General features: G+C 34.1%; 2 long non-coding RNA genes across 2 annotated transcripts in view; one reads left to right on the top strand and one right to left on the bottom strand.

Moving 5' to 3' along the window:
- Positions 1–12849, top strand: part of LOC141598464 (uncharacterized) — a 162048-nt gene that overhangs the window by 71999 nt on the left and 77200 nt on the right. The window lies entirely within an intron of this gene.
- LOC141650142 (uncharacterized) lies at positions 10683–11864 on the bottom strand. Its single transcript, XR_012546242.1, has 2 exons — positions 11723–11864; positions 10683–10897 (listed from the first exon to the last, which is right to left on the bottom strand). It is a non-coding gene; the product is annotated as an uncharacterized LOC141650142 (long non-coding RNA).

The following is a 12849-nucleotide window of genomic DNA, read 5'->3' as shown; positions in this document are numbered from 1 at the left end:
CATCTAAAAGTCCAAGCCTCGTGCCCTCGTCTACCCTAAGCTCGCCAAATTATTTTTTAATTCAACAAATACACATATTGGTCATTATTCCCTCTAACCCATTACTGCCTACCCTCAACTAATATCTATACTCATAAACCCCTAAGAACCACAACAAGAACAGGACCTTATGAGTTTAAAACCCAGATACAAATATCATTCAAAGCAATTAAAAGCTCTTAAATAGTGCATATCTAGTGCATATCATAGATGAATAAAAGGCTATAGGGCCTCCATCAAGAACTTTTTTAACACATTCCGTTACCAAGACAAGACAATGAGATCAAATTACGAATATGTATACTACCTATGATTCTTTAATTCTTTCAAATAAAGAATATCAAGAACACCCTAACAGAAATCTAGGCCATTAAAAATGAGAGCACGTAATAAGCATTAAAAAAACATCTACAAATAACAGAACATGGCACATTCAAAGCTTACGTAATATTAATCATTAGATTGTCCCTGATGGCCTGATCTCTCCGCATCAACTTGATTCGAAGATTTATAGAAGACAGGCGGCAACTTTCTTCAGACGTCGCCACCGCTTGGTAAGTGATGAGTGGTGCGTAGAATCTGAAAATGAGAAAAACAAACTAAGGCTTATAAACTTTAATTAAACCAATATCAAACTCAAATAACACCTCATAAACAAAAGAAGAACAAGGGACTTTGTAAATGAGTATCATACTTTGAGGCTTGTTAGCATTCATAATCTCAGCAGCATTCCTGCAAAACACATGCTAACATTAACATCAAAATCAAACACTTGTCATCTAAAACCAATAAGCCAATGGTGATCTTCAAAACATTAGAAAACAGTCATGTTTGATACCATGATGAGCTTACAGGAAGTTGTTGTACATGAGTACATGCCCAGTACTATCTCGAAAAGTCAGAAAACACCCGAAATACTATCCTGCTATATTTAATCAAAAGAAAACCAAAATTAGCTCCAATTGATTATTGATTATTTGATCAATAAACTTAATCAGCTCCAAACTGATTAAGCCCGCCACGGATTGATGAAACTGCCATTAGTATTGGGTTTCAAAGTGAAATTAGCAGGCAGCATTATTTAACGAAATCTAATGTACAAGAGAATGAAGAGCAAATTAATATCATCGGTTTAATTGCTCATTACATACTATGGAGCTATAAATGACTTTCTTTAGTGAACATAATATACTAAAGGAAAAAATAATTGATAAATAGATTAATAATGAACTTTGAGCCTTGCCAAGATCTGGGTCATCTTCAACTAAGCCGATGATACCTTTGTGGTTTAACCGTATGTCAAAAGTTAAAGGGAGTTTAAGATTGGCAGTGAGATATCGCTTTTGATGTTGATTTTAAGACCCCTCTATATTGTTTAACCTCATGATTTACCGATACACGGTCGCAACTCGCCTAGAATATACATACCCACATCAAATAATCAAACTCCTCCACTCCATCGACACTCACTAAATCATTAGGGTTCCTTTTACACAACATTCGGTCTAACATCTCCAGAAAACGGAGATTTAACAGTCAAATAACATTCAGTTATATGACAACGAACATATGAAGTAATCGAATTAAAAAACACCAGCATTATTATTCGGTATAATACATGAAATTAAACAAATCAAATGATAAATTACCTCATCATCTTGTTGTTTGTGTATACCACCTTTGTGGAGATCCTCTTGTTATTGATGTTGTTCTATTTCTCTAGCCAGCAACTTAATACGATGACATCAAATATAAACCCTAATTAAAGTGACCATCATCATCAATTTCAGACAACACAATGATTTACTAAATTAGGGAATAAAAACAAACCTGAAGTGAAACCTCTCAACTCACATCAATTATTTTCTCGACCATCAATCCCCATCACAATTTACCCCTAACATCCACCATCAACCTCCTGCTTCAAAAATACAATTAGATCATCACAATCTCATAAAGCCAGGGGATGTAATTTCATCATTATTTTTTTTTTTTTTTGTTCATTAGATCTTGGAGATGATAGCTAAGCATGAAGAAAGCAGATAGCAGAAGAAAGAAAAGAAACACTATTCAATAGAAATAGTAACATGTCTTATTCATATTTTAGTAAGGTGTATAGATGTATAGATAGATATAGATTTCCAGTCATCTTATGCGACAATCAACTATTTTACATTGGATTCAACTAATCAAGCTACAGTGGTGGTGAAAGAAAATGTTGATATATCACCCTGGTTGTAGTCTTTTAGAACGATTTCCATAACCGAGCAACTCTACTCTTTTAGTACAAAAGTGAAGTACACGACACAAGAAATACGAAAATTCTCTAAAATTTAAAGCCGAACTCCATATAGCATGTGAGCTCTTCAGTTTTGCTGGTTACCAACCAGAGCTTATCAACTTCATGAAGCAAGGCGACAAAGGCAATAAACCCGAAGCTCATCATAAGTACGAGAATAGGAGATATCTTGAAACCAGGGGCATCGTCTGCATAAAATTGAAGCATTGTCCCTGAAGCACCGCCAGCTGCACCTACACCCGCTGTCCTTCTCTGGCAAAGACTTGTAGCAGCTGCTGCTCTTCCTTTTGGTGGAGCAGTGCTGGCCATGTCTGAATTGAGAAATTAACAATGATTAGCACATTAACTTATATGAGACTCTTTTGTAAGCTATGCTATTTGTTGCTGTCAAAAAAAAAAAAAAAATTTGAAGACAACCCATTAGCAAGACTTATATAAGACACCCACACATCTTTAGCCCATTAACTTATAATTAGACTATCGTATATGAGGAACTGAGGAACACATAAGTTTTACATTTGATCCAACACGAATATAAATGGTTCAAAATTTCATGTTCATAGATCAAGTACACTATAAATAGTTTATGTGCATGTTTAAAGAACAACAAAAACAATAAAATTAAATCACAATTATATATAAGACTACTGCATGTTTAAAGAACAACAAATACAATAAAAATATTTTCTTTTACTTGTTAACACTATAGTCTAATGAGAAAACAAAAATATTTAAAACGGTCTCATATAAGACTACTGCATGTTTAAAGAACAACAAATACAATAAAAATAAATCACAATTATATATAAAATGAGCCAATATACTGTTTTTCCTTCACTTATAAAACCAAAGCCACATTATAACTTATGTCTTCTTTTTTAATACTGCAGAAGATTATGTTTAATGCACTTTGCTCCTATTAATTCAAGCATTTTCTGACCACCTAACTCCACAAACCATTAACCTCTAGCCCCTGTTATAAAAAACCAAGTATAACACAGGTTGTATATTTTTTTCTTAGACAACAAATTCAACAAACAACACCCACTCCTTAATAACACAATATATAATCTAACAACCGCTAGCAAACAACGTTGCATAACAGGTAGATGGGCACCTGCATACAACCTGTTCTAATGTTCAGGCCTGCCAACTACAATTCTTTTTTTTTTCCCGATCTGACAACGCACTATGCAATAACACAATTGTCACCGCACAAGGCAGCATGCCAGGGAACTGCACTGACCATACTTAACTCTCTTCGTATCAATAAATGATGATTAGATACAACAATAATAACTAAATCAATAAAAACATGAAACATAACTGAAAATACTCAACGAAACTATCTAATATATATTTTTGTGCACATTTTATGTGATGTATTATGTTTACCACAACCTCAAAACGACCTTAACCATCTGAAAATAACACTTTCAAAGAAGTCTGAATCTACACCCTCCTGCACAACAACTATTAATTCCGTCCAAAGTCTCGGCCTATTATTTCATCAAACCTCACTTGTATCCGAAAACAAATACAATCAAAGTATCAACCAACAGTTTTCCTTACTGCGCAACACCTATTATCCTCTCCATCTAATAAATGCCAAAACCTCCTAACTTCCAAGGTAAATCAAGTTTTTGTGCATGAACAACTAACAACTCTAGTCTAAGCTTACCACTTACATGAAATTCATTACAACAAAGAAAGATTCAATCCCTTTATTACATAACTGTATAACAAAGAGCAACCTAACACCCAACACCTATCTTTGTTCAATATAACCTCATCTAATTAGATCCGCATACAACTCATTCTATCATTACTACAAGTTTCAAGAGTGAAATATAGCCTTAATCAATTATAACAATGCAACTATAGTAGCATTTCAGAGGAACCAAAGCAATGTTTGGGTATAAGCCTTTCACCAATTCCTTCTCAAAAAGAAAAGACATATAAGGATGTATTAATATCAAACTCTCTTGTTTCTTCACTCAACTGCAATCAAGACTAAAAAGATCATGCATAAGAATAACATTATAACAATATGTCAATGACATGTAAATTAAGAGGTAAGGTTGCAAACGGGGGAGATATGGATGTACGTGGCCTTCCCCTATAAGCAACCAAGAGACTATAAAATCATGCATAATAGAAACAAGGCATCTATGTGACAGTGAGAGCGAGAACATTCAAATTGAACGAGGCAAAGAAAAAGAGATGATAAATTACAGGAAAAAGGGCGCGGGGTTACGATACACCCCGGTGTCAAGAATCAAAATCAATGAAACTTAACGACCGAATGCCTGAACAACCAAGCTATAACTCTTTGAATCGCCGCTCTTGCTCTCGCCATTCCTTCCTCTGCTTCTACTTCTTACTTCTCTCCACGTCTTTCCATTCTTCTTGCAATAGTATGCACATATGCATCTTCTTAAACAAATGGTCCTTTATAAAAACCTTTAAGACGTAAAAAACAAAATTGCATTTACAAAACTCAGAACCATAGTAGTCCAAATAGTAATCAGTATTGAAAAAACGATTACAAAAAACCGTTTTATACGAGCTCTTATATGAGGCCAACTGAACACAAATTTGTGATTCCCAATTGACTAACATTGATTAACAACAATAAATAAAAACGATTCCAAATTATTAAAAAAAAAGTAAACTATATATAGATATGAACATTTGTCCAGGTTCTCATTCACGAGATTTGACATAGAAAGAAAAACACTTCCACTTCATTAGTCCGACTTTCAAAAATATAGCTAGAGATGCTAGCAGCAATACAAGGCTAGGCCTACAAGCAACAAAACATCTACTTCGCATTTAAATTACAGCTATCTCTACACCTCGGTCCAGATTATATAAACTCATCACTAAATCACTAATAACCACCTAATAAAGTCAACTCTATATTTCATTAGACATTTTGATAATGAACTCCGGAGAAAGAGTCGAACTTTGTACATCAAAATAACAAGATCCTCAAAAACACGTCACAACCCCATTTCATGACCAAACTTCATCAAACCGGTGCAAGGACTTTAGATACTACTCCCTCGGCCTCAGTCATTTGTTTACCTACGATTAAACTATCTTCACAAAGCACCAAAAAAGGGTGAACAAATGATTGGACAGAGGAAGTACGCACTATCATCATTGTATATCATATGGCTCTTTATTTATAAGATTGTATTTTACATGTGAACCTTAATCAAACTAACCAGCAACAAGAATCAATTACTCATAATTGACAAACTACAAAATTAAAAATCAACAACTAATCCATAGTCAAGAATTTCTTTATGTTAATAATAGCGTCTCTCCTTGATGCTGGTGAAAAGCTATTGACATACATAACTTGAAAACAATTACAAGGAAGAAAAAAAATCTAAGATCTAATTACAGCAAATATAGGATTGTGCCTTATCATGAGCCTTGACTATAACAAGAGGCTTAGGTTTCGTTGATAGAACAGACAAACGAAGATAATAATAATAATAATAATAATAATAATAATGACTACGAGGGCAATACTTTTTAACATACAAAAATAATCTACAAGACTAGCAGCAAGCAAAAGTCAGATAAGAAGAGTCACATACTTGCACAACTCTTATAATATTCCTAATACTCCCAACAAACAACAACGAATCATGGGAGCAGGATGATACGACTATGGGGAGCAACTCACAGAAAAAGAAGATTGGGTTATTATAAGATACATGGTTTGTTACAACAATAAAAGCTCCTTCTCTAGGTGTCGAATGACCTTTACATTTAAAAAACTGGTATCTGAAATTGAATAAATAAAAGGGTTCAATATTCGGATACCTTACCTTGTTAGAAATAGGTCCGAACTATAGGTACAACAAGTTGCTAAGCATTGTCATTATTTATTTGGCAAGCATTTCTCATAAAGAGATAAAGCTACAATCTTTCATGAAAAAAGAATACTTTTTACAAGTCCCGAACAATTCTTCTAATAAAATTAAGTAGCAAACTCTAAAAATCATTCCTTTCCATCGAATTCTTCCTTAAAACAATAATGAAGTTTAGAACAATTGACATAATTGAATATACAAAAAGTAGCAACTCTAAGAACCATTGTTTATGACATACACATAATCCTTTTTATTCGCTCCATTTTAGGTTATGCACTTATACTCTTAAGGGGCGCTGAATGGTCATTATAATGGTCAAACATGTCCACAGGTGAGAGCATTATAGCACAGGCAGGTGAAAATGGTAGAATATGCGATCCTAAAGTATATGATCTACCTGTCTCATTTGAATGAGTCATTTATTTATTGGGTTAGGATTATGTTGGCTTCGCTGGGGGCTCTCTTACTTAAGTAGTAAAGAATTAGATTAGCGGATGGAGAAAAGAAAACTCACTAACCTTAGATCTCGGGTCTGCTATCGGTAAAGGAATCATAGGCGCGATCTTTACTTTTCAGTTCTATTAGCAAACTACCCAGTTTATTTCTTCCAAGGTTGCTTCATCCAGGTAAGTCACTCAATTTTATTTCCTAATGGGAACAATTTAATCAAAATTCTGAATAGAAGAATTTAAAAGATGTAAAAATGGCCTGGAAACAAGGATTTTCTTATCCGTGTTTGCTTAGATGAAAGCTACAATATAAAGTCTCTATCCAACCTCATTCCCCAATTTCGGTTAACACCCTATCTAATAACCATTATCCAACCTCAATAAATCCATTAACACACACTAACTAATACATCAAGTCAAAATCCTAAAGCTACAATCTTTATAAAACTTGGGTAACACCCTTTTATCAAATAAGGGTTATCCAACCTCAATATCTCCAAGCTTCATCAAACCAGCAGCCCATCAACCAAAAACCCAAAAAAGATGCAAGTACTATACAATTCCTAAACAGACGACAACCCGAAAGCCACAAACTCCACTAATCCCGCTCATTTCTTGACAGAAACCCAAAAAAGAAAATACTTGTAATAAAGTCTGCTTCTTTTTGCAAAAGTAATTAAAACTAAAGTCAACTCAAAAGGCATAATCCAAAAAAACAAGGGTAAATAGAAACCCAACTTTACAAAAGGCCAACTCCCATTTCCGACAACCAACCTAGCCGTCTTCAACTCCAACCACCGACCATGTATGTGTCACCCACTTGTCCATCCACCGATATACCCAGGCTGCCTCTGACCACCATCAAACCTTAATAAACCACAAACCTCATAATAAAACAACAAATTACTTGAAAATTGAAAAATAAACAATCAATTTGCTTAATATTTAGCAATTAGTATTAGTCATATAGTTGTTTTTACATTCAAATTAGGGCATTGGAATGAAGTATAATTGAAAGAGTTATATTATTAGAGACGGAAAGAATTGAGGTACACTACGAAAATAAACTACATTAATTTACCTCATACTTTCTCCTTTCCCTTTACTTTCGGTTATGCCACTAATTTCTCCTTGTTCCTATACTTTTTGCATAAATTCTCATTGAATACGGGCATCATCTGTCACAAACTGAAGATGTATAGTGCATTAGTTCTCCTCTCACAATATGTAAGTGACAAATCAAGTGGGAATTAAATGGAGCACTCCACTGTCCTCGCACTTGTGATATTATGGAAGGGGCACTATCCGTCTTCATCTTGTGACGGATAGTGCCCGTTTTCAATGAGACAAATTTAATTATTGTTTCAATGTTGAATCTTCCTTTTTGCTTACTTTTCTCTAGGTTTTTTATGCGCTTGTGCATATATGAGAACCAAATTTATGCCTATTACAATGTGTTACTCAGTAAGTGGATGGTACATCAGATGTATTACCTCCAAGGATATGAGAGTCCTTTTACCTATTATTAAAAAAAAAAAAAAATCAGTAAACAACTCGGCACTTATGTAGGAAGAAGCAGTTACTAATGAGCAAACCCTCCATTTTCAGAAAATTCTGATTTTTTTTTCACAAATCCAACACAAAAACTAGAAAATCAAATTTCAATTATTATTGTAATTATCGATGGCATAAGTTTCAACGAATATGATGCAATTACTATCGGTTAACGGCATACAAATGACGGAATCATCAACAATTGATCAACAAATGACGGAGGCATCAACAATTGATGACGAAATTGGAGTAGAAGAAAGCCTAAATCAGAATTCTCCTCAATTAGGTATATCTCATATTCAAGATGATTTAGTTATTCTACTTTAATTATTTCGAAATTGTGTGTTTTAATTCATATTATGGCTCATGCACCCAATTTCTTATTATTAAGATCATTGGAGTATGATGATGATGATGTTATTGTTGTGTCGTTGATACGTATTATGGTTATCGCTAATTTCACAATTGGTAGTATACCAGTTGTAATTGTCAAAAAATCAGTCTGCTCATAAAGTTTATTACATTGCTCAAAAAACATGGCAGCTCAAATAGTTTAATGAAGATGCTCAAAAAGTCTGTTAAAATATCCAAAGAGTGCCAAATGCTCAAAAAGCGAGTTATGTATAACTCGGAAACTAGAAACTCGAAAACTAGCAACTGATGCTCGAAATGTTTTGGGCAAATGATGTTTGATCGGGCCATGTAGTACCAGGGTCATCTTAGTTTCACTTTAATAGTCCTTTGTTTTTCTGTAAAGATCAAAAATTCAGTCAGCTCAAAAACTTCAATGACTATGCTCAAAAAGTCTGTTAAATGCTCATAAAGTCTGGTCAAATGCTCACAAGCGAGTTATGTATAACTCGATATCTAGAAACTCAGAAACTAGCAGCTAATGCTAAGCTAGAAATTCTGGCCAATTGATGATTGATTGTGCCATGTCGAACCATGGTTCTCTTAGTTTCACTTATATTTCCTGTTTTGCTGTGTGTTTTGTGTTTGTTTGTAAATGCTTTAGGCATAAGTGAATCTATATTGTTTATATTTGTGATAAAAGAAAAATTGCCTAGAGTCTGACTTAATGACGATCTATTCGTTGTTGTTTTTTTATTACTGTTGTACTCTTGAGAGTTCTTATTATCATTCTCGCTATTTTCATTATTTGGTAGTATAATAGTTGTAATTGTTGTTTGTTTTCTTTAAAGATAAAAAAACTAGAAAGCTCTAAAAGTATAACACAATGCTCAAAAACTTCATTGACGATGCTCAGAAACTCTGTTAAATGCTCAAGAAGTCTGGCTAAATGCTCAAAAAGCGAGTTATGTATAGCTTGAAAACTAGAAACCCAAAAACATGCAAGTAATGCTCAAAAATTCTGGCCAATTTATGATTGTTGATGCCTTGTAGTAGCAGGGTCGTCTTAGTTTCACTTAAATTTCCAAGTTTGCTGTGTTTTTTGTGTTCATAAATGTTTCAGGCATAAGTGAACCAATATTGTTTATATTTGTGATAAAAGAAATATTTTATAGTGTCTTACTTACACTTAAGATTATGCATTTAATTGGAAAATGAAATGCTCAGAAACTTTGTGGCCCTACTTGAGAAGTTTGATATGCATATTCTATCAACAAATTACGTCGCATACTATATTTTCAGATTGTAATGGCGAATATGTATGGGTCGAGGCTAAGGAATCTGAATTGTTTTGAGTGAATTGAGGAGTCATGAACGAAAAGACAACAGTCTTTTGTTGGGAGGGTACGCTCGAGGTTGCTATAACTTGTTCATTACTTGAATTTGGATCTCAGATTTATATGAACGAAGCTTTTAAGCGTTTTCAAAAAGAGTTTGTGAAAAGCCATTTCTTATAAACACAAGATCAAACCTAGTATTGAAGAAACGCTTTACTTCTGCGTCTACACTGAACGTGCGGATGAGTTTGCCTATATTGTATCATTTGATCCGCCGACAAAGTATGCATGTTGCACTTGCAAAAGGTTCGAAGAAGGTGGATTTTTGTGTCCTCACATTCTCTTTGTCTATCATTGTAACTGTGGATAAGATACCATATCATTGATTTATGTTCTTAAACGATAGACTAAAGAAGCGAAGCCGAAAGAGGATTTAGCTGAAGGCTCGAGAGGAAGGGGAATGATAACAGGCCCTGTTTGGAGGCTTGACATGCATCGCCAATTTCATAAGCTCATCATTGATAGTGCTCAGAAAGTTTACATAGACGCTCAATATATTTTTAGACATGCTCAAAAAAACTTGGCATTTGTGTACGTTATTCAATGTACTGATATATTTACAAACATGCACAAAAAGTTTGATCAGACGATCATTATATTTACACAAACTCTCATTATATTAGACGTGTATGAAAATTATATAGTTCGACCAGAGCATCTCGAATATGTAGATGATCGCAATAATTACAAACTTGAGAAAAAAAAGCTTAAACCAATAGCCATTCTCATATTGTTGAAAGAAGCCAACGTCATAAATATTTACACGATCATAAAGTTTACATGATAAATTTATGTCTTCAATTAAGTACATTTTTCAGTAATTGCGTGAGACAACACTTCTACTTTCAACTCATTCTTCGTGAAGCTGACAATGTCATACGCGTACTTGATTCTCAAATTCTGCAGAGAATTGAACTATGAGGGAAAAACAGAAATATTGTTAGAAACTAGATACTCGGAAACTTTCAAGTAACGCTCAGATAGTCTGGCTATAGTACTTACTGCTCAAAATCTATTCTAAGATAAGAATGCTTCATATAATTATCAAAAAGTCTCATTTCATATGAAATTTTATAGTGTATTGCTCAATTTCTCATCTAAACTTTCATATAATGCTCATTAAGTCGTACTCAGAAACTTTCAAATAATGCTCATAAAGTCTGTCTACATGCTCAGAAAATTCGTATAAACTTAGCATGCTTGACATCAATGACCTCAAAGTAGGTTTCTCTGCCTTCTTTTTTCTTGCATAGTAGAGCAAAGTCTTCTCCTTATTTATTTCATCACTGATAGCATATTGTTAGAAAGTTTGAATGTTAATTATTAGATTAAAATCTCTACATACTCTAGATGATCTAAAATTTTAGAATGCTCAAAAAGTTTGGTTTGATGCTCAGAAAGTCTCGTATAATACCTCTCCTCTCCAAGCCATAATCTTATTTTCGTCAAACTTACCCTTATATAGTAAGAATACAAGTAACAAATACAAACATTCACATGACCCAGGTTACGATTATATGAATGTAAGCAAAATGAATAAGCGAAATGACACAATTGGCAACTAATAACTTGCAGTACAACTTGTACAAAAACCCTTAAAAATTGACGATTAATTCTAAACGATTACAACTCAAACAATAAATCAACAATTACAACTCAAACAATAAATCAACAATCAGCACATCAATCAAACAATTAAAGGATGGGAGGAAGTAATGCTTCAGAAGTTTTAAAACTTACCTGGTATTTGATTCTCCATTTAATCTTCACAAAATGTACTCTTGTTACTGAAATGGAAAGAGTTTTATTGTAAAAGGGTTTTTGAATAGGGTTTTTGATTTTGTGACGGTAGTAGCGTAGAAGGTGCTGGGGAAGATCAAAAGACTTGTTTTTTGATTTTTTTTTTTAATTAATAAGATAATATGGGGCGGGTTGGTAGGGCTGGGTATTGGGTCAGGGCTGGGTATTGGGTATGAGGTATTACCTCCGATGTACAATCTTATTTCTCTGTGTTACTGATGTGATTATAATTTACTCACAAGTTATCCCTAATTGACCTCATTTTTCATGTTAGTCATGTCATATTTACTGTCATTTTTATTCTATTTGTTTGTCAATTAGTCTCACTATAGATGGATGAGGGCTTCTATCTACCTTCTCCTTTGGACTTTTTCTCCAACCTTCTCCCTTTATCCTCTAACAATTGATTAAATTAGTATATATCGTGTGGGGTCGGAAGGAAAGTAGAGGGAGCAAAATATATGGGTATTTTAATCGGTTGTGAGAGGAGAAGGTAGAAGAGAAGGTAGATAGTTATTCTCATAGACGGATATATCCGTCTAAAGTGAAAGACGGGTCAAATATACTTAAAGTGGTGACAATTTTTAGCCCCACCATGCAATTTGTTGCCTGTCTTATACTTAAAGTGGGTAGATATTTGGCCCGTCTATACCTATAGATGGATATCACCCGTCTATAATTAGAATTTGTGTTTGCTTGTTATCTTGTGCCTTCTAGTTAGTTTTGTAAGGAAGAAGCCAATTGGAGCAGCTTTGACACGATTTTGACCATAAATGAAGGCAAATTGATACCTTAGAAGATTAGCAAAAGGAGATGGTCAAGGACTAAGGAGCATGAGCTCAAGGTCAGGGCAACCAAGTTTCAGGTCTAAGCAGCACAAACTCAGACAGTGCAAGCCATGCTCTTACTTCAGCCAGTATAGGGTCCTATTCCAAGGCAAATTCCGAGGGTTCCAAGTCCAGCCACCAGTGGCCACCAAGGCCAGCTGGTCCTATGATCAATTAAGCACAATTAACCCCTAGGGAGCCAGGATTATTTTTACTAAAATCTCACAAAGACAGCCTAAG

Source organism: Silene latifolia, chromosome 1 (assembly GCF_048544455.1).
Source record: "Silene latifolia isolate original U9 population chromosome 1, ASM4854445v1, whole genome shotgun sequence".
Taxonomy (NCBI): domain Eukaryota; kingdom Viridiplantae; phylum Streptophyta; class Magnoliopsida; order Caryophyllales; family Caryophyllaceae; genus Silene; species Silene latifolia.
This window is presented reverse-complemented; position numbering and strand designations above follow the sequence as displayed.